Below are 23,406 nucleotides of genomic sequence, written 5' to 3'. Positions count from 1 at the left end.
AAGAGAACGTCTGGGGGCCATGACCACCGGGGTCTGTCTAGTCTCAGTCAGACCATTAAGTCTGGTCTTTTTATGAGAATTTGAGGTCTGCATCCCACTGCTCTCCTTCTCCCTCAGTGGTTCTCTGTTGTTTACCCTGTCAGGGCAGTCATCGGTTATAGCCAGGCACCATCTAGTTGTTCTGGTCTCAGGCTGATGTAGTCTGGTTTATGTGGCCCTTTCTGTCTCTTGGGCTCATAATTACCTTGTGTTCTTGGTTTTCTTCATTCTCCTTTGGTCCAGGTGGGTTGAGACCAATGGATGCATTTCAGATGGCCACTTGATAGCGTTTAAGACCCCAGATGCCACTCTCCAAAGTTGGATGCAGAATGCTTTCTTAATAGATTTTATTATGCCAGTAGACTTAGATGTCCCCTGAAACCATGGTCACCAAACCCTCGCCCCTATTACACTGGCATTCGAAGCAGTTTATTCAGGAAACTTATCTGGTTTTGGTTTAGTCCAGTTATGCTGACCTCTCCTGTATTGCGTGTTGTCTTTCCCTTCACCTGGAGTAGTTCTTATCTGCTGTCTAATTAATGAATATCCCTCCACATAATTCTTAGGGTTGTTCATTTTTTAAAACTTTTTCATGTGATTTTTCCTCAAATAAGTTGGTGTCAAGTGCTTTATCTTCAATCTCACTAATTCCGACTTCCATTACTGCTTCCAGTTCTGCTCTTGTGACTTTCTGCTGAGTTTTGTAACTCTGAAATTTCATTGTTAATCTTTTGAATTTCAGTTCGCTCTCTGTGGATTCTTTTAGCCTGTTAAATTTGTCGTTATACTCTTGTATAACCTTCCTAAGTTCCTCTATTGCATTATCTGTGTGTTCCTTGGCTTTTTCTGCTTTTTGCCTGGTCTCCTTCCTGATCTCTTGAGGAGCTCTGTATACTAATCTTTTAAATTCTATCTCCTGTATTTCCAAAAAAGTTTTCTTCCTCTGGAGCATTTCTTAATCTTTGTTTTGGGTTCTTAGTGCATGGTCTGCCTTTTTATGTGATTTGATGTTGACTGTTGTCTGCAGGCCATCAATAAATTATTATATTTTTAATTGGGGAAAAGATAGTCTTTTTAACAAATGGTGCTGGCATAACTGGATATCCATTTGCAAAAAAATGAAACAGGACCCATACCTCACACCATGCACAAAAACTAACTCCAAGTGGATCAAAGACCTAAACATAAAGACTAAAACGATAAAGATCACAGAAGAAAAAATAGGGACAACGGTAGGAGTCCTAATACAAGGCATAAACAGAATACAAAACGCCTCTCTTTGGCTGGTTTTGATATCAGAGTAATGCTGGCCTCAGAAAGTAAGTTGGAAAGGAGGGTTCCCATTTCTTCTATTTTCTGAATAGCCTTTATAGAATTGCTACTATTTTTTCTTTAAATATTTATTAGAATTTTCATGGGAAAAAATACCTGTAGATTTCTTTAATAGTTATAGGATTGTTCAAGGAACCCTGGCGGCACAATAATTAACCAAATGCTTGGTTGCTAATCAAAAGGTTGGTGGTTTGAACCTACCCAGTGTCTTCACAGAAGAAAAAACCTGGCAATTTGCGTCTGTAAAGATTACAGCAAGAAAACTCTATAGGGCAGTTCTGCTGTATCCTATGGAGTCGCCGTGAGTCAGAATCATCTGGAGAGCACCCAGCAACAACAACAAAAGCACAGGATTATTCAAGCCATCTGTTTCATCTTGATTGACTTTTGGTATTTGTGGGTTTCAAGGAATTGATCCACTTCAACTAAGTGGTCAAATTTATGTTCATGGAAACATTTGAGGTACTCCCTTACCGTCTTTTTAATGTTCATGGGATCTGTAGTGATGTCTTTTTTATTCCTGTTTTTGGTGATGTTTATCTTCTGTTTCTTTGTTAGTCTTGCAATAGACTTATCTATTACATTGATCTTTAAAAAAAAAAAAAAGCTTCTGGTTTTATTGTTTGTTTTTTTTTTCTTCTGTTTTTAATTTCATTAATTTCTGCTTTTTATTTTATTTTGATTGCTTTGTGGTTTTTTGTTCTTTTACTAGTTTCTTAAGGTGGAAACTTAGATTATTCATATGAGACCTCTCCTCTTCTAATATAACCATTTAATGCATATTTCCCTCTAAGAACATCTTTGGTTTGCTTTCCACAAATTTTGATATGTTGTGTTACTACATTTTCATTCAATTCAGAATATTTTCCAATTTACCTTGAGACTTCCTTTCATCCATGGATTATTTAGAAGTGTGTTGTTTAATTTCCAAATGTTTGGAAATTTTTATGTTAATGCATTTATTATTGATTTCTGGTTTAACTCCATTGTGGTTAGAGAACATACTCTATATGTCTTCAGTTCTTTTAAATCTGTTAAGGTTGTTTTATAACCCAAGATACGGTCTATCTTGGTGAGTGCTCCATGAGCATTTGAAAAGAATATGTGTTCTGCTCTTAGTTGTAGTCTTCTATAAACATCAGTTAGATCTTGTTGGTTGATGGCATTGTTCAGTTCTTCTATACCGTTGTTCATCTAATGGTTCTGTGTATTCCTGAGAGGAAGGTGTTGAAATCTCCAGCTGTAATTGTGCATTTGTGTCTTCTCCTTTCAGTTCTCATTACTACTTGTGTATTTTGAAGCTCTGTTGTTAGGCACATAGACATTTAAAATTGGTTTATGTCTTTTTGGTGAGTTGTCCCTTTTTTATTATGTAGTGTTCCTCTTTATCCGTGGTAAATTTCTTTGCTCCAAAGTCTACTTCGTCTAATATTATATAACCGCTCGCTCCAGCTTTCTCTTGGTTAATATTTGCATGGTGTATCTTTTTCTGTTTGTTATGTTTAATCTATCATTATCTACAAGAAAGTTTCTTGTAGGGAACATATGATTGTGTGTGTTTTTTTTTTTTTTTTTTTTTATCCTGACAATCTCTGACTTTTAATTGATATTTTTAGACCATTTACATTTAATGTAATTATTGGTAGGTTTAGGTCTACCGTTTTATTATTTGTTTTCTATTTTTTCCTTTCATTTCCTGCCCTTTGAGTCATTTGAACATTTTGTAGTATTCCATGTTTATTCATCTGTTAGATTTTTTGAGTAGTCCTGCTGGCACAGTGGTTAAGCGCTTGGCTGCTAACCGAAAGGTTGGAGGTTCAAACCTACGAGCTGCTGCATGGGAAAAAAGTGTGACAGTCTGCTTCTGTAAAGATTACAGCCTTGGAAACCCTATGGAGCAGTTCTACTCTTTCCTTTGAGTTGCTTTGAGTTGAAATTGACTCGATGGCAATGGGTTTGGTTTTGATTTTAGTATTAGGTTTTTTACTATATCCATCTGTGTAGTTTTTTTAGGGATCGCTGTAGGGATATCTCTGTATATATGTGTGTGCATGTTTGTGTATTTATGTACACACGTATACATACACACATATACACACATACATACATATGTATGTGTACAGAGACCTACCTTTTAACTATTTAAAATTAATATTTTATCATTTCAGCTAGAATGTCGAAACCTTACCACTATATAGTTTCCTTTCCTGTTTCTCCTTTATGTTGTAATTGTCTTATGTATTAAAAAAAAAAAAAAAAAAAAAAAAAATTTTTTTTTCCATCCACATAAATTAAAAATCTCATCAGGTAATCTGAAAATTTTTGCTTGTAACAGTCAAATGTATTTTAAAGAACTTAACAGAATAGTGCCCTCGAGTCGATTCCGACCCATATTATATTATTATATGAATTGACTCGACGGCACTGGGCTGGGTACCCATATGTTTACCATTTATGTTTTTTTTCTGCATTTTTGGTGTTCCACGTTTCCCTTTTTTCTGAAGAACTTTCTTTAGCCATTCTTTTAAGGCAGATCTACTGGTAATGAATTCTCTTCATTTTCCTTCTTCTGAGAATGTCTTCATTTCACCTTCATTCTTGAAAGATATTTTCTCAAGTTATAGAAAATTAGAGTTCTGTATTTATAATTCTTTCCTTTCAGCACTTTAAAAATGCTTTTCTGTTTCCTTCTAATTTCCATAGTTTCCTTTGATGAATATAAGTGATCAAAATCATTGTTGTCTTTTAAGTAATATGTCATTTTTCTCTAGGTACATTTGGGATTTTCTGTAAGTTTTTAATTGTTCGATTATGATGAATCCATAAGTTTGTATGGAATACTTGAAATTTGTGAAGTTTTCAGCCATTGTTTCTTCAACTGTTGATTCTGCACTATAGTGTTTCTCCTCTCCTGAGACTAATGACCTGAATATTAGACTCTAGTATTGCCTCACAGGTCCTTGAAGACTTGTTTAATTTTTTTTCAATCTTGTTTCTCTTTATTGTTCAGATCTGGTAGTTTCTATTGCTGTCTCCAAATTCACAGATTCTTTTATTAACTCTGTTCTGCTCTTGAACTCAATCAAGTGAGTGTTTTTATTTTGGTTGTTTTGTTTTTCAGTTCTAAAATTTCTGTTGTGGCTTCTTGATGTGCTTTATTCCTTTACTGAGACATTTTATCTTTCCATTAGTTTCAGGAGTGTTAATCCTTATTTGTTGGACCATTTCTAAAAATAATTTATTTCATTCTTGTTGTTGTCAAGAATACACACAGCAGAACATAGACCAATTTGGCAGTTTCCCCTATTAACATAAACTGCTTGTTGGAGCATTTTTAAAACTACTTTAAGATCTTTGTCAGGTAATTCCAATAGTTGTATCAACTTGATATTGGTGCTTGCTTTGCTGATCGTCTTTTTCTGTGTGAATTGTAATTGTTCTGGTTCTTTATATGCCAGGTAATTTTTTTTCCTAGATTGTTTTCTCTTTGAAATTATTGATAAAATTTTTTTAATTTTTATTATTGTACTTTAGATGAAGGTTTGCAGAACAAACTAGCTTTTCATTAAACAGTACGCATACTGTTTTATGACATCAGTTCCAGCCCCACCATATGTCAACATTCTCCTTTCTCAGACTTGGGTTCCCTGCTACCAGATTTCCTGTCCACTCTTGCCTTCTAGTCCTTGCCCCTGGGCTGGTGTGCCCCTTTAGTCTCGTTTTGTTTTATGGGCCTGTCTAATCTTTGGCTGAAGGGTGAACCTCAGGAGTGACTTCATTACTGAGCTAAATGGGTGTCCGGGGGCCATACTCTCGGGGTGGTGTCTCCAATCTATGTCAGGCTAGTAAGTCTGGTCTTTTTTCGTGAGGTAGATTTTTGTTCTACATTTTTCTCCACCTCCATCCAGGACCCTCTATTGTGATCCCTTGTCAGAGCAGTCATTGGTGGTAGCTGGGTACTATCTAGTTGTACTGGGTTCAGTCTGGCGGAGGCTGTTGTAGTTGTGGTGCATCAGTCCTTTGGACTAATCTTCCTTTCGTGTATTTCTTCATTCTACCTTGCTCCTGATGGAATAAGACCAGTGGAGTATCTTAAATGGCCTCTCATAGGCTTTTAAGACCCCAGATGCTACTCACCAAAGTAGAATGTAGAATATTTTCCTTATAAACTATGTTATATGCCAAATAATTCTGGTCGTATGCTGGAAATTTTGAATATTATGAGAGTTTGGGTCTTGTTTAAATCCTACGGTGAATGTTGACTTGACTTAGTTGGGTTCAGACTACAAATTCTGACCAGCCTTCTGTGGGTAGTAGTTCCAAAGTCATTTCAGTTTTGAAAGCTTTTGCAGTGCAGTGCTATTTAGATCTTCCACACATGTGTACTACCCAGTAACCCGTCTGGTACTCGGCTGGTGATTATTTCCATAGTTCAGAATGACCTCGTTGTTAGGAGATATATGCTGAACCATTTTAGGCATGAAGAGTCATCATGATGATGCTGTTGACAAACTTCTCAAATAGGTTTGGAAAAAATGTATGTCCACATATGTACATATATACACTCACATGTATCTAATTATATATGTGCATGAATCTAGGTGATTGTTATACTACAATATTTTTCGCAAATGCGCACATGTAAATAGTGTCCCACACATGTGTGTAATGTGCTTAGGAAAACAATGTGTGAGGGGGTTGCGCAGTTGGCAAAAGCATACAGTGTATGTTGTTTGCGTAAAAATCCTGTAGTTTTGCAAATTTTCTATATGTTAGAAGAAAATTTTCAAATAAAAATTTGAGGGACAGAAAAGAAATGTGGGTCAAAACATGTTGTTTCTCTGCTTCAAACTCCTCAACAGCTTCTCATCTCAGTAAAAGCCAGATTCGTTTCACTGGTATCTATACTTGACCCTTGGGAACAGCTTTCCACCTCCCAGTGGCTTCTTATCTCTCAGAGTAAGAGCCAGAGTCCTTTTCTTTTCTGTATGACCCTAATGAATCTGCCTCATATTCCTAGATCTTATCATAGTGCTTGGCCCCTAGTAAGAACACAAGCACACAACAAATATGTTAAGCGAACGATTAGATGTGTCTTTGTGACAGGTTTTATTGTTTTCCTCAGACCCTACTCGTTTGTTATTTTGTGCTCGTGAAGACATTGTGCCACCCGGCACGTCCATTAACCGCCTGTAACAACAGAGATTGCTGGCTTTCCTAGGATTCTCAAAAATTAGTACCTGGCAGTCATTTCTGAGTCTGCTACCCCAGAACCATGCATACTTCCTGGAACTTTTACTCTTCTTTCCTGGTCTCATTTGCACCACTTACTTTATTTTAATCTATTTCCCCTCATCCTCATCCTTATGCTCTCTCTTCGCCTTTTTTCTTCAATTCTGCCAGTAAGGTGCCTTCACAATTTCCACATTTCCCCGTTTTATAGCCAAAACCTTTTCCCCATCCTTTTGGGGGCAAATATGGAAGAAGGAGCAGATACCTACTAGTACCCTATGCTGCCTGCTTTCTTTCCCAGAACAAAAAATGATTTTACTAAATATAGCTGGCTGGAAAGAAAATTATCTGTAACTGAGTTTTGTCTTGGTTTTATATTTGTAAAGTCCAGCCATGTGGCTTTTAGGCAAAAGCCATTTCCCTGGTCTCAGCTACTTTGCAGATGAGAAAAAGGCAAGGTAAATTCAAAAGTGTACTTTTAATTCAGTACAGATCCCCAACTCATTATTCGTCACTAAGGAGACTATTTTGGCATCTCAACACAAGCAGCAGAAAAGAGCTGCTGCTGTGTCTTTAAAAGCTATCCTCAGAGCAGTGTGGAGGCAGACATGCCACTGAAGTACTTGAATGAGAGCAAGAAGAGGAGGTGGGAGGGGTGTTCTTGCAGCCTGTGTGTGTGTATGTGAGAGTGTATGTGTTTGCGCGCCAGTGTGACTGTTGGCAGAGCTCTAGGTGACATCTCTGTGAACAGCTGGGCCATGGTCTGCTTCAGAGCTGCTTGTCAGAGCAATTAGCTTGCTGGAGACGCAGCAGCAAGGATCAGTAGCATTTCATTGAAGAGTGAAGGGGGCGGGAGGGGACGGGGGTGGGGGCAGGGGGCGGGGGGAGGCACAGGTCTCCCAGAAGGAATTTCTTCCGGCCAGATTCCGGCAGAACTGATCCTTACAATGAGGTCTCCGTTAATAATGTGAGCTTGCTGTTGGTGTAAGTGCGGATGCATCTGGGGTGAGTTTTGTATAATTTTTTTTTCTTTATATGAAGTCCTTGAACTCCATAGACTGGGTAGGGAAAAAGCTAGAAAAAGATAAATAGCTTAAAAAAAAAAATCCTGGCCAGTTTAACTGCATATCACACATGAGAGAAATTAGAGAATTTTCAAGTGTTAAGTTTTGTGAGGGTTTGTGATATTTTCGTTTCCTGTTTTTTTATCTTTAAAATATTTAAAAAATGAGGTTTGGTAACAACTCTCATTGTATCCAGATTCTACCTCTTCCATGGCTGTTTCAAGCAATGCTTAATTCATATTTAGCTTATGAGAATAGTGGTGGCTTCTGTTCTCTTTGGTGATGCTGTTGACGCACATTGCAGGAGCAGGGAATCCCCTATAAATATCCTTCACTGTGTCATTACACAGCTCTCCACACCCAGCTGGTGAATATGCCTTTCTGTCCTATGTCTTTATGTTACTGTCCCCTTGTCTTTAAATGTGATAGGAAGAAATATGTCCCTTTTGCTGTGTTTAAAGAGCTTTTCTGAATATGAATGTTCTGGGGTAAATTCCGGAGGAGGAGTTTGCTCAACCTTTTTACTGAAACAGGTCTTTTGACATGTTCAGGTTGTCATATGAATTTCTTCTGGATTTATTGCTTCTTATTTTGGATAGTTTGTTTCTTATAATTGGCTTGTTTTTGTTTGCTGGTCTTGGTTTCTATCTAAAGAGTGCAGAGATGGGATTCCCCCTACCTCCAGTGACGTAGTGGTTTTGTTTGCAGTCTTTTTCTTCTGAGAGGGAGGGAGGGGAGCGGAGAGAAGGAACAAGAAAAATTCATCTGAAGCGGTGCGTTCTCCCATCTGTGACTTGGTGATGATACCTGGGTGCGTTGAGATGAGCTGCAGCCAAAGTGGGGTGTTTTAATGATATGGTGCTGTTGTGTTTGTTTCCTTTTAGAATGGGAGCGGCCAAAGCCAGGACTGCTGAAGCAGGGTGCCTCAGTTAACCCTATATATGTCCTGCTGCTGATGAATTTTACCTAATTGCTTTTTCTAAATATGGAAGGAAAAAGCAGATTTCTGCATCCATTAGTAATTCTAGGTTGGATTTTGGAATTTTCCTACCTTGTTTGCACTGGTCCTGAGCAGGCAGTTTGTATGCCGTTTCTCAGATCTCAAAAATAGGTGGTTACATAAAATTCCTTGCTACTGTAGTTTGGAGTAAAACTCCAATTTTGGATGATATGGCTAAAGCAAAGCTCTAGGAAGAAATTATTAGGTATACTTTTAGGTGTGAGCATAACAGCCCAATTCATTTGATTTTAGACTGAGTGTTTGGACATCTTTTCCTTTTTATGCAACTCCATTTTAATACCATCCATTCTGGAGGGCTGCCTGCAGAGGTCAGTGTGAAAATCTCAGTAAACTAGAGCCTAGAGAAATTTAAGGTTTGCCTGTCTGTGGATGTATGTTTGGGTAGCACATGTGGAGAATTGTCTGGTTTATTTTCTATCCCCCCCCTTTTTTTTTTACCCTATTCTGCGCTTTCATTTATTCTGAGTTCTTTATATGAAGTGAAAAGAATAATGTCTGTTTTTCAACTTCCATTATGCAGTCCTGTTTTCCATTTCAATGAGATTTACAATAATCAAAAATGTTTTGAACTAGCAAAAGTCTTACTTTATTTAGGGACAAAATGGGGTGAGGGGAGATAATCCTAGGATGAATGGAAAGCATTCCAAAAGATTAACCTGTTTAGAAGCTTGCCAGAGACTGGAGCTGTAAGGGTTAAGAGAAATTCCACCACATTGTTGCGTCTTGATATTGCAGCACATATATGGACAATTTCTTGCTAGCTTTTCAGGAAACCCCTGTGGTGGACAACCCTCATTAATTGTTGCTGGGAGACTGTTCTGACGTCACTGGCAGCAGTTCCCTGTCTGCAACAAGGACAGGAATAGCCTTTGAGGGGGAAGAAAGCTGCTGTGAAATTTTAAAAGATGATGGTTTTGTTAACTTGGTTTTCCTTCCGTTTGGGTATGAGTGGGATAGACATAAAAGAAAAAAAGTGGAAAAAGTCTTTGTTAAATGTTTCATTCATTATCAGGGGAAAAATGACCAAGAGGTGTCTTTATTTCAACTGAAAGCACTTTTTTTTTTTTTTTTACCTTTGTTTTCTAACCATCAAGGTTTTGGAAAAGGACAGGAAATCTACTGAATGGTGTCAGAGAAGTGAGATTTCAATTTTTTTTTAATTCTCTCTCTCTCTTTTTTTTTTTTTTTTTTTTTAAGGATCAAGAGCTACTTTTGCAAAAGGTGTTTTAGCATCATCCTGTTTGGGATAATTAAAAATGTGATACATGTTTTGCCAGGACTTCCTGGCAAAAGTGATAAGGGACCATTTCTGTGCCTAAAAGTTACTAACCTAACCAAACCCATATGTTGATTCCGACTTACAGCAACCCTATGGGACAGAGTAGCCAGAAGAAATTTGTAAGCCATATACAATATTGAGTTTTTAAAGTTAATACAAGTATAATCTAAATATTTAAGCTTAAAATTGACACAATTAATCCTTTTAGGAAGTATCTTTTCTAATTTGATGCATAGAGGCCAAATTGAGAAATGTTCCTTGAGAAGATTATCAGCTTTTTCTCTTTAATTGGACATCATTGATCTCTTGATTTCTACAGATGATGGTTGGTGGTGGTGGTGCTGGTGATGGCTGTTTTTACTTTCTACGCTTGGCTTTTATCTACTTTGAAATCTTAGGACACTTGCCTTTGGCACCTGCCTTTGAAGCTGTTTCCTCTGCTTTTCTCTATATGCGTTGATGTAGTGATGTTCTTCTTTCTCCATATATTTGTGAGGATGTAAGATTTATATGTAGTACTGTGTGTGCCAGATTCTATGAAGACTACTTAAATTCATGGACTTAAAAAAATCTACGATCTTAAATGTCAGATCACAAACAAATACTAAAATTGCCAACATGTTCTTTTAATTTCTTATAAAGACTTTTAAGTAGAGAGTTATTCTTTTATGGCTTTTTACTTACTTACTAAACTACCAAGGTACATTGACAAGAACTAGTAACGGGTGTAACCTTAATGGCAAAGAGAATATCTCCCTATGTAACTTTTTTTTCCTCCCTATTAATTTCCTTAGGTGAGTGATTCTCAAGGAGTAAGGGGTACATACTTTCTCTAATGGGATATATGGAAAAGGGAAAGTTATATTATTAAAATAGGGCACAAATTGAAGAAAATTGGGAAGTGAGAAGCACTGCCTTAGTGAATGTTTTTCAGAGTCCAGGTACTGCCACGTGGATGTGGTGAGTGGACATTGTATGTTACTAAGAGAACAGTTGAGAAACACTGTAATTAGATAGTGTGACTCTCCATGCTTCTAGTAATTAAACTGGTGGCGGGGGGGTTTATCTCTAAAACTCTGAAATGCATTTATTCTAGGGAAGTAAAAAAAAAAAATAAGAAATATGAATAATGATTTTGGCACAAAGATGTCCATCACAGTATTATTGTAAAAATTAACAGCTGCCTTACCACCACATGGCAACCAATGTGTGTCAGAGTAAAACTGTGCTCCATAGGGTGTTCAGTGGCTGGTTTTTTAAAAGTAGATCACCAGTGAGCTGAAATTCAGGGGTCTGTGGGACAGAGACAGCACCCTGGGCTTATTGTCAATGCCACAGGAGGCCTGGGTGTTGAGTAGCTTACGAGCTGGGTTGAAGGATGGGTAGGAGCCCATCCGTGGAGCACCACCGTGCAGAAACACGCTCCTTTACCTGCTCTAGGGACCATGGACCAGGGTTCACCAAGCCCGCGGGTAAATTAGCAGCTTCCTGAAACTTAAGTTATACTTGTATTGAGTAATTTGAAATGTTAAAATAAATGCAGTTATATTAAAAAGTCGGGGGGGGGGGGGAAGGTAGAGCACCAGGGCTTTCTTTTGAGGTGCTTCTGGATGGACTCGAACTTCAACCTTTCGGTTAGCAGCCAAGCACCGTAACCATTTGTACGATCCAAAAAAACCCCAAAACCAAACCCACTGCCGTTGAGTCGATTCCAGCTCATAGCTACCCTATAGGACAGAGTAGAATTGCGCCATAGGGTTTCCAAAGCTGTAAATCTTTACAGAAGCAGACTGCGACATCTTTGTCCCACAAAGCAGCTAGTGGGTTAGAAGTGCCAGCCTTTTGGTTAGCAGCTGATTGGTTTAATGCACTGTGCCATCAGGGCTTCTCCTTACACCATGCAGGGACCAAAAAAGAAAGAAAGAAAAAACACCATTTGCCCTCCAGTCAGTTTTGAGGGCCAGCAGCTGCCCACATATCTGATAATGGGGAATGTTTAAATAAATTATGGTACATATATTAATAGAATATTAAGTAACTATTAAAATGACTTTGTTTAAAAGTGGTTAATGGGAAAAATGGTTATAGTTTTAGTAGTAGAAAAAATGTATTTTCTAAAAATGTTCTATATCATGTAAATTACATAAAAATTATACATAGAAACAAAGATTAGAAAAATATATCTCAAAACATTACTGTTATTAATAGTGGTTATCTCTGAGTTATATATTATGGGAGATTTTTGTTTTCTTCTTTATATTTGTACGTGTTTTCTACAAGTGTAAAGAAGCCCACATTACTTTTCTAATCATAAAACAAGAATAACATTTTTAAAATCCCTAATGTTAGTATCTGAGAGTAAATATTCAGAATGTGTTAAAGTGAAGATCAATGTGATGACCTATATAAATTCTTGAGCATAGCGCTTGCAACGCAGTAATTGCTCAATAAAGGATATCTGCTGCTACTATTATTTGAAGAAGATAGCCACCTGTAACCGGAGCCCCAGGACTTTCATGTTGGGGAGACAACATCATTGAGAAAATAATCTATTTGTGCAACTTCTTGTCTTTCTGAGGTCTATTAATGTGCTGTCCTTCTATATCTACCTGGCCCAGGATTGTTTATAAAAAAAAAAAAAAAAGAAGAAGATGGTTGTGGGACTAGAGCGAAGTGCTTTGATTTTCCCTTGTGAAGATAAGGAGGAAACCTCACTGAAAGGAGAGGCCTGATAGGTCTGTCTTTGTAGTGACTTTTTTTTTTTTTTAGCTTTGATATTATTTATGACTCCCACTAAAACTTGCTTTTACCCTGTTTTCTGGTTTGTTTCCTTAAGGAGAAGCCCTGCTGGTGTAGTGGTTAAGCACTTGGCTGCAAACCGAAAGGTCGGCAGTTCGAACCCATCAGCCACTCAATGGGATAAAGATGTGGCAGTCTCTGTTCTAGGAATTTCTGGAACTTTATCTATTGCTGCTCATGTTAGTCCACATTTATAGGCCCCTTGGAACTCAGTGCTGTCAAAAGAGTTGTAGACATCCATTCACTTTTGTGGGAAACTGAGATGTGTATGTGCAAAACTCCGTTCAGCATGAAAAAAACCTACTAGAAATACTCCTGTCAGTAGTGTCAGAATTTAACTTTATTCTTTATATATGTATATATGTGTGTGTGTATATATATATATATATTTGACTTGTCTAGCAAATGCATCTTCATTAAATATTCATAGAAAGAACGATCATAGTCTCTTAATACCATAACTTTCATGGCCTTTGTACTGGAGAGCATTTCCTCTTACATGGTGCAGGGATTAAAAAAACAAAAAACGACAACAATATGAGCCAAATAAAAACACATAGTTTCCAAGCTCTTTTGACCCTTACATCTCAGATTTTGTCTACTTCTCAGCATTCACTTACTATCGTATACTAGAAGATAGAGACCAAAGTTTTGTTGCAGAGATATTATATCAATTATTGATGAAAAGCATGCCAGGAAAGAGGACACCTTGTAAAACACCAGGTGGATTTTAGAATGTTAATGAGCACCACTGGGGAGAAGGACAGTTTTTTGTCTAATCTCCTCAACCATTTTGTAATAGCAAGTTACCTCTTTCCTTCAAGGAGGCTTGCAGCTGAGGGAGAAGGAATGGAGTCATGGAATGTGAAGAGGCGAATATATTGTTTCCTCATTTGGGCGTGGCTTATTTTTTCTCTAAGGATAGTGGAGGGTGGTAGTACAAAGGTGTTTAGGGAAGAGGGCAGACGTAATGAAATTCCAAGGACTGTATGAGCTGACTGTGACTTGAGAACGCAGAGAGTAAGGGCTTAATATCTGAGTGAGTTTTGATGCTGATGAACATTTCCAAAAAAAGTTATGGGAAACTTACAAAGGTCAGCAGCCCTAAATTCAAACCTCTAGCTCTGTCTGTATTTTGTGGCACAGGAAGCTTTACTATTGTGATCTTAGCTAGGCAGCAGTCACACTTGCACTAGTCCCTCAGTTTATCCTGGTATCGATTTTCTGGCATTTCAGGGGTTCCTGAATTTCTCTAATGAGATTAAACAGGGAAAATTTCCAGGGTTTTGGGATCCCTCGTTATTTACGTAGATTCACTGTCATTGCTGTTCACTTGGTTTTGGCACTCACTTTTAGTGTATCAAATAGGCAGCACTTATTTTGTCTGTGGAGACTATTCCCTGACCAGTATTTGCAGCAGTTTCTATGGAAAATGGTTTATTGAGGGGGAAAAAAAAGGGGTGGGTAGGGATCTCATCTAGTAGCTCTTAGTGATAGAACCTGTTGCCATGGAGTCCTGAAGCAGATTGGCTGACCCAAGGGCCAATGAGCAAATAGAACATAAACACATCATCATTTAACCTTGTGGAATTCATTTATTCAGTGATGTATGATATTAATACCATATCTGTATATAGACCTGTGAAGTAAAATGTTTCAAGAATAGTGTAAGGTTTTTTTTTTTCCTTTCAAAATTTGCTATTTAATATTGTGATGGTTTTTATATTAGCTTCTTAATGTTATTTGATTGGGAGAGGATACATTGGGAGACACCTTCCACCTGTCTGTGAGTTGAGGTGCTGCTGTAGTCACTTGGGCTTGTGCCAAGTCAAGGTCAAACTCTGGCTGCCTAGGCCAGAGGAGATTTGTTTTTATATCTGAAACTGCCTTGCTTATTTTGGTAGCTTTAACGCTGAGTCAGAAGTTGGCAGCTTTTTTTGATTGCTTTTATTCCTTTCTTTTCCGTTTCAATATGGTGGATCCCTGTCAGTGTTAGATACTGTTGCCTAGAGATAGCTGGGAGTAACTTCCATGTTTTCCATCTTCGCTTCCGTAGCTTGTTCGTATTCGTTGACTTATGTCTCAGAAACTTCACTTGACTCAGTGTTGGTTCCTTGTCATAGCATATCTTCTCCTATACCTTACTGCCCTAGAGATTAAGAATGATTTGTCCATACAAAGACAATTCCTCTATAGATCTTGTAAATGAAAGAAGTCAAGAATATTGTATTTCTCTTTTTATACTCTGTCAGGGATACATGAGAAATTATTATGAGTCTTGTTCCCTTCTCCCCACAACGCTGTCATGCTTGGCTATTTACAAAACAGAAGAATTGAAAAAGACCTCAAGAGGTCCTTGTTCATTCCCCCATTTTGAGCTATAGGATCTCTATAAGTTAAATGTGAATTTTTCATTATACCATTGCATTCTATCTCAGGTGAAGGGAGGAGAGGGACAGCCTCTGATTCATCTATTAAGGAAAGAGGAGCAAAAAAATCTGTTTCGTATCTGATTGAATAATTTTTTTTGCGGGGATGCCTCAGGGTAAGAGAAAGGGATGTGGTTTGGTTCACTGGATAAGCAAAAAGCAGGAGGAAAAAGTATCACATTAGCCTGACAAGTTATAAGCTTGAACCTCACTTAGCTCAGTTTTCCAGAAATAGGTCCCTTCCTTGCTAGACTTATTTTGAATGGGATTCATTGATCGCTTAGGTTATCTATTAGGTAAGAATTGAGAGAAGCCATCTTGATCTTAATTTGGGGAAAACAGAAGGCCATTTTGAGAAAACTGTGACGTAAGAGAAAGAAAGAGAATTTGGAGCCAATCTTGGGTTGAATTCTAGCTTTGCGACTTAAACAGTATAAATACTTAGGCATATTACTTGCTTTATTTTAAAATACAGTTATTATATGCCAGGCACTGTTCTAGTCATGGGATATACAGCAGTGAACAAAACAAAATCAAAATCCCTGCCCTCTTTGCGTATACATTTTATTGGGGAAAGGGAGATAATAAACAATATAAACTAGTAAGATACGTAAGAGTGTTCCAAAGCCAAAAGAAAACCAAACTTGTTGCCATAATCTTTACAGAAGTGGACTGCAGAGCGGTTGGTGGGTTCAAACTGCCGACCTTTTTGGTTAGCAGCCAAGCACTTAACCACTGTGCCACCACGGCTCCTTATATAGAGTTAAAAAAAAAAAAACAAAAAACCCCACTGCCAACCAGACATGAACCCAACTCATAGCGACCCTGTAGGACGGAGTAGAACTGCCCCATAGGGTTTCCAAGGCTGTAAATCTATGGAAGCAGACTGCCACGTATTTCTCCCACAGAGCAGCTGGTGAGTTTGAATTGCTGACCTTTCGATTAACAGCCAAGTGCTTAACACACTGTGCCACCAGGGCTCCTTATGTAGAGTTAGATAGTGATGAATGCTGAGGAGAAAAATAAAGGCAGGGAAGTGGTATAGGAGGTATCTGGGGGTTTTGTAATTTTCGTTGTTGTGGCCAGAGAAGGGCTCACTGAGAAGATGACATTTGAGTAAAGACCTGGAGGAACTGAGTAAGCAAGCCATACAGTTATCTGGGAGAAGGCCATTCCAGGCAGAAAGAAGGAACAGTAAAGTGGTTTTAGGGCGTAGGGAGGAGCCAGTACAACTGGAACTCTGTAAGTGGGGGGAGCAGTGAGAGATGAGTCAAAGGACAAACTAGTGGTTAGGTCGTTTAGGGTGTTGTGGGTCATTTTAAGCACTTTGGCTTTTGGTCTGAATGAAATGGGAAGCCATTGGAAGGTTTTGAGTAAGGGCAGAACATAATCTGACAATGTTTTAACACAATCCTCTGTCTACTGTGTTGAGAAAATACTGTAGGGGAGAGAGTGGTAGCAGGGAGAACCAATTAGAAGGCAGTTGTAATCATTTAGCCAAGATGGCATCGACTAGGTAGTAGTAGTGAAAGTGGTAGCAAGTCATCAGATTTTGGGTGTATTTTGAAATTAAAGCCAGCAGGGTTTTCTTCATGATCACTTTGAGCTTCTGTTTATAAAATATGAATAATAATACCTACTTGTAAAATGTCTAGCTTCGTGCACACGATAGAGAGATAAATGATGAACAGACTAGAAGTGAGGCCTTCTTAGGATGTGAGCCATCAAACCTTGTGTCTTCTATAAATATCTGACCAGCCATCATGGGTAACAGAGTCTGAAGGAACCAGCTACTCTTTAGTGATTCATCGCTTGCTTTAGGCCTAAGCTTATTAAAAAAAAAAAAAAAAAGCTTTTACCTGTATCAAACTTTGTAGCTCCTCTTTTTGAAAGTACATTTGTCTAACCTGATTTTTTAAAAAACAATTCTCAAAATACCACAGTACCAAGAAAGATAGGAAGCCAGGTACAGGAAGAGGTAAACAGAATTCGTATCTCTTCTCTTCCTTGCAGTCTTTTACTGTTTAATTGTCATTAAAATGGTTGAGGTTCTCACTTATGCATGATAATGGGGGTTCAGTACTGACTGGGAAAAAGGTATGTACAAGATGCCAATTCTGACTGGAAATCTGTTAATTCATGAGAGAAAAACAGTACCAGTGAACAGTGAGGAAAAGGGACCTCTCAATTTTCTTTTCCTCCCTTCTTACTGTGGAATATGATTAGGAGTGATATTCACTGAGCATCTACTGTGGACAGATACCTTACATTTGTTATCTCCTATGATTTTCCAGTGGCTCTATGACAGGTATATCACTCCTGTCTTAAAGATGAGGAGGCTGAGGCTCAGTTACATGATTAATAACATGCTTGCTGTATCCCATACTGTAGAGATTGGGTGCTCTTTATTTTGGTGGATGCTGCTTCTAACATACCCTATAATGGTACTCATCTTTTTCCTTGCAGCAGTGCTAGTATTAGGACCTGAGGCGGTGCTCGTGTATCCTCTATAAAAATGTCACCTATCCCTTATTTTAACTCTTCCCTCCCAAACACATAGCACCTCTAGAATGTTGTTGCAGGATACCTTGCTTATAGCAATTGAAGAATTGTTCACTGTTATTTTCATTGTTACTAATTATTAATTATTATCAATTATTAAGAGTGTGTGTGTATATGTATATATATATATGAATAAGATATTAAGTAAGGAGTGTATTAGGATTGAGTTTTCGTGCAAGTAACAGCAAAATCTAAACAATGTCTTAAGCAAGGTAGAAGTTTATTTTTCTCTCACATTCAAGAGGGTAGCCCAGGATTGGTCTAGTCAGGGACCCAGGTTCCTTCTGTCTTCTTGCCCCCCTATCAGTGGTTTTCAATCCTAGTATCATTTCACAATCCAAGTGGCTGCCAAAGTGCCAGCCTTTACCTTTGTATTCAAGCCAGCAGAAAGGAGAGATGAGTAAAGAAGGGCCACTCACTTCCTTTAAGGATGCTTAATGGAAGTTGTATTTAACTACTTCTGCTTAAACCCATTGACTAGAACTTAGTCACTCATGTTTAGCTACAATGGAGTTTGAGAATGTGTGTAGCTTTTTCAGGCAGCCATGTGCTCAATTAAAAATCAGAGCTCTATTACTGGTGAAGAAGAGGCAAATAGAGGCGAATAGATACTGGGGAATAACTGGTACTCTCTGCAGCAGAGGCTTAAGGGCTAATGACTATTAAAGGTTTCCAGTTTCTTCTTGTGAAAGTAGACTGTTCTAATCTCATGGCCAATCTCATATTCAATTTTAGGTTTTGAAAGATTCTTTCAATACTAAACTGTTGACTTAAGTTGTCCTCTTCACCTGACAGGTGGTATCATTGACTGCTAAGGGTATCACATTAGGGCTGGATGGAGAAGTTAAGCTAGCAATTGAAGGCATCCTGAAAGTGCCATGAACAGAAGGTAAATTGTGATTTTTTTCTTTCACAGATGTCTTGTCTAGTTTGAGTTAGAGCAGTTTTGCAGGGAGTTGGGAAAAAAATGTATAAACTTTCAAGATCCATCCCTACGAGTCTGTGATGTTTTCTACATAGCGGCGCTGCTTTGGAAAAGCTAAAGAAAATGGAAGAAGCTGAGGGAAAGCCCCCACTGCTGCTCTTTCTTTGAAAGAGGAGAAAAATTTATCTGTGTCACTCGAGGAAGTAAAATGGGCAGCTTTGTCCAAGACTGCAGAGAAGCTGACAAAAACTGTAAGGAAGTCCAAATACACTTTAGTCCATTAATCAGAGCACCTGCAGTTCTCATTTCAGGGCAAGTACAGCCATAACAGATACTGAATAAAGAGGGTACATGTCCAGGACATTTGAATCCTATTTCTCTCTCCTTACTTTGCCTAAGGAATTGCTCTGTACACCAGCCAACTCCTCTGGGCTTTCTTACACACCAGTGAATCCATTTGCAGTTATAGAACAGAATGATTTTCATGCTTCCCTGACTTGGGAAATCGGCGCAATTATTATTATTGTCATTGTCATTATTGTTATTGGCCTAGTACTACTAAAACCTATGACAGTTGACTTCTGTACTCCTTAAGGGCTTTGTAACTGTTACATACTGTAGCTTTACATGTTCCATAGATACTTTACACTTTGTTCTTCTGTATTCTACTTTCTCTCTTTGAGGAGAAGGAGGAGTCAGGCCCATATCTCTCGTTTGTAGTTCAGTAGAGTCTTTTCTCCTGTCCTTCTCCCAAGGGCTGTTGAGGCATTTACCTCTTCAGGTATAAAGTTATACTGTTTTTATATTTTGTTTTGGCGCTGTAGTGGAAAGAACATGGAATTTTGGAATCAAGATCTGGGTTTGAATCCTGGCTCCTCACATGTACTGTGTGGCCGTGAACAATTCATTTAATATTTCTGACCGTTTCTTCTTCTATAAAATGGTAATAATATTTTATACATTAAAAAGATCAAATAAGGTGCATGTTAAAACTTTCTATAAAAAAACTATAAAGAATTCAAAGCCATGATAAGAATGTAGACTTTGGAATCAGAAAACATCGGGGTTCTGGACGGTTCTGCCACTTAGTAGTGGTGTGACCTTGGGCAAATTGCTTAACTAACTGCTTTTGGTAGATGAGTTGAAATCCATAAAGCACCTGATTTATAATTGTACTCCATAAACATTGGTACTTTTTCCCCTTTTCTCCTAACTGCAATCTCAAAGAATTTAAGAACCATGAGCACCTAGACTTTCATTTTATTTTTAACTTGCCATGCTAAACCTATGGATGTTTTGTCCCTGCTCTCTTGATTCCTAAGGACATCCCCCCCCCCCCCCCCCCGCGCCGGTGTGGTAAATAACATACAGTAAAATGCAGAGATCTTAAGCAATTCAGTTAATAAGTTTTGGCAATAGTGAGCGCAAATTTAGGTATCACCCCAAACATGATACAGAATATTTCCATCACTTCTGGAGGGTGCCTACGTCACTTTCCACTTAGTATCTCCCCCTACCCCGAAGCCCTTAGCAACTACTTTCTGATTTCTATCACTATAGATTACTTTTGTCTGTTCTAGAATTTAATATAATTGGGCTTATATAGTATGTATTTTTTTGCCTGGCTTCTTTCATTTATCATAATGGTTTAGAGATCCATCCGTGTTGTGTATCTCAGTATACACAATAGTTTGTTCTTTTTTATTGTTGAATAGGATTCTATTATATGAATAACTACAATTTGTTTATCCATTTTCCTGAGCCCCTAGATTTTAAACAATTTTTAAAAATCCAAGTATTAATTGGGAACACTTTACTCCTGATATACAAATGACTAAAGGACTAAAAAGCTTTATAGGGAACTTGCCCCAGGGTGAGTCAGAATTGTTAAGCACCTGGTTATTGTCTTTTTGCTTATATTTTCTCTAGTTGGTCATAGATTAAAAGAGAGGAAATGAAACTGCCCTTCTGTGTCTGAAAGTCACCTATATAATGTATTCCTTTTGGCCCAATGCCTAGAAAGTTGCTTATAGAGTTGATGGAAAAATATATAATCTCGCTCTGCTCTGGATGGTGCTTATCTTGGCAGTCAAAAAATTTATGGGGACTATGCAGTATTGTCCCTGAGAAAAAAATTGCCAAATCTTGGATCCCAGTCATTTTCCTTGTATCATCATCCTATTTTCTCACCCCCTCCCTTTTGCCCCCCATATCTGACTACCCACTCTGTGCAGCTTTGAGCCTCTGAGTGTCCTCAGGAGACATTCTACCTTAGAAATTGTGCTGTTTGCCTGGATGAAATGTACAATCTGCACAAAATAGGTTATAGGGAAGCACACATCTAGGTTCCCCTGGGAGCTTAATGTCTTTGCTTTTGCTCTTGTCACAGAGCACATAAGAAATAGTTTCTTTCTTCTTCCCTCACCAAAAAATCTCCCAAGCCTTTAATTTCCTATCCCAAATAAACCATCAAAAGTGAGAATTACTTCTGTCTTTTAGCCTTATTCTGCTGACTTTATTCTCTTTCTTAAAAAGCTTTTCAAAACTGATAAGTTGTCTTGTCCCTCAACTGCAACTTTTATTTTGGTCCAGAAAAATTTGTTTTCAGGAATCCTTATGCTCTAATAAGGAGAGCCTTGTGCATAGGATTATAAGACTGGAAATAACCTATGGTTTTAAGCTCAGTGTATTTCCTGGTGGAGCTTGACTGTGGAATAGTAACACTCTGGCCCCTCACACTATCCTCTTGTCTACTTGAGGACAGCCTCTCTTATCATAGAAGCAAAATGGTGAGGAGACTTAAGATCATGTGATTTGAAGCCCTGACTTAAGAAGCTGGAAATATTTAGAGGTGATAAGATAAAGTTGTCTTCTGTTAGAGGCTGACATAAAAGACTAAGCATAGTTTTTATGACTCTCCCAGAGACCTAAACTGGGGCCAGTGATAGGTAGTAGCGGGGAGATGAGATTTGCCTCTTGATAAGGAAGGTGTTCCCAAAAGAAATGGGCTACATCTGGAGGTGAAGATTTTTTTCTTCACTAAAAGTGTGCAAGCAGGGACAGGACAACCATTTTTCAGAGTTACTGTGGGTCAAGAACCTGATTTTTGCAAACTATAGATGTAGAAGGATGATGTTGAATCAGGAAACTTCTAAGTTCCCTTCCACTTACGAGATTCCATGATTCCTTTGTATCTTTGTAGACCTCTCATTTTCCTGCCTGGTCTTTGAGAATCTGTCTCCTTAGCTAGAGGTGGTTTCGCATAAAGGTGAAACAAGCAAGTGGCAGAGCAACATTTCCTGGCTTTCAGTCCTGGTTCTGCCACATATCAGTTATATGAACATAGACAAATTTTTTAACTTCTATTCCTCGGTTTATTTATAAAAGTGATGATGATAATAATTTGTACCTCATAGGAGTGTTACATTCTACATCGTAGTTTGGTGAGTATTTGTCGATGTCTTAAAAGCTTGTGAGTGACTATTTAAGATGCTAGTATTGATCTTTCCTTGACCGAAGCAAGAGAAAGAAGGAAACCAAAGACTCAGAGAAGAAACTATTCTACAGGAGAAATAGTCTACAAGAACCATGGCGTCATCCACCCTGAGACCAGAAGAACTACATGGTGTCCAGCTGCTACTACCTACCATTCTAATCAGAGCCACAATAGATGGACCCTGAGATAGAATGGGAGAAAAATGTGCAACAGAATCTCAAATTCCTTAAAAATAAAATAAAATAAAGACGTACTGGACTTGTCAAGATTGGAGGACTCCTTGAGGCTATTGCCCTGAGATACTTTTCAAATTTTGTACTGAAACTAACCCCTGAAGTCACCTTATATAGCTTACTAACACATTGTCTCAAAAAAGAATGAATATAACCTGTAAGTACTGTGCTCCTTAAAAAACCACTTATATGAAACCAAACAGTCAACAATTACTTTAAAGCAAATATGAAAATATAAGGGGGCAGGAAAACTGGATTAATGGAAATGGAACAACCAGAATGGAAATAATGAGAATGTTCACACATTGTAAAGAATGTAACCAATGTCACTGAACAACTTGTGTAGAAATGTTGAACGGGCAACTAAACTGCTATGAAAACCTTCACCAAAAACACAATAAAATATATTTTTTTAATTAAATGAGATGTAAAGTACTTTAGAATAGTGCCTAGGACAATGTAAGCACTCCAGGAATTTTAGCTATTATCATTTCTCTCCCTGTCAGTTATTTCTACTTGTACAAGCGGACTTGTCTGTCTGGTCTAGATAATCTTTTCATGACATACCCTTTCTGATTATTTCAGGGTACTTTTGGCTAGAAGGAATAGAAAACTCAAAATGGCATAAGTGATAAGATTTATGACCTCAGATATAAAGGGATCCCGCCATAGGAAGGTTCCAGGTTGGCTAATTCACTGTCTGCATCAGGGATCCAGGTTTATTCCCTCTGCTCCACCATCCTCCAGGTGTTGGCAGGATGCTGCCACAGTCAAGGCACCACCTGCATACAAGACCACTTTCAAGGGAAGATAAGCATTTTTTTCTAGTACTGTTTTTTTGTTTTTTTTTTTTAATTACAATGGGAAGCCTTTCCTTGAAGCCAGCAAATTCCCCTCATGTCACACTAGTGATAATTGAGTACTTGCCCCTTCCCAAACTAGTCACAAAAAGGAAATGGAATTATCATGATTGGTCTAGACTAATTAATATCCAC

The 23,406-nt window shown here is 38.0% G+C and overlaps 1 protein-coding gene across 21 annotated transcripts in view; it reads left to right on the top strand.

Annotated features, from left to right (window-relative positions):
- The window catches only part of R3HDM2 (R3H domain containing 2), a 177,987-nt gene that overhangs the window by 105,926 nt on the left and 48,655 nt on the right, over positions 1 to 23,406 (top strand). For 4 of the 21 annotated variants that reach the window (XM_049883655.1, XM_049883653.1, XM_049883651.1 and 1 more), the window contains exon 3: positions 18,553 to 18,646. The exons of the other annotated variants lie outside the window; for them this stretch is intronic. The gene's annotated coding sequence lies outside the window, so the exon portion shown is untranslated. The remainder of the gene's footprint in view (positions 1 to 18,552; positions 18,647 to 23,406) is intronic. 21 annotated transcript variants of the gene reach the window in all.

Source organism: Elephas maximus, chromosome 4, assembly GCF_024166365.1.
Source record: "Elephas maximus indicus isolate mEleMax1 chromosome 4, mEleMax1 primary haplotype, whole genome shotgun sequence".
Classification (NCBI taxonomy): Eukaryota; Metazoa; Chordata; class Mammalia; order Proboscidea; family Elephantidae; genus Elephas; species Elephas maximus.
Note: the sequence above shows the minus strand (reverse complement) of the source record. Positions and strands in the feature narration are given on the sequence as shown.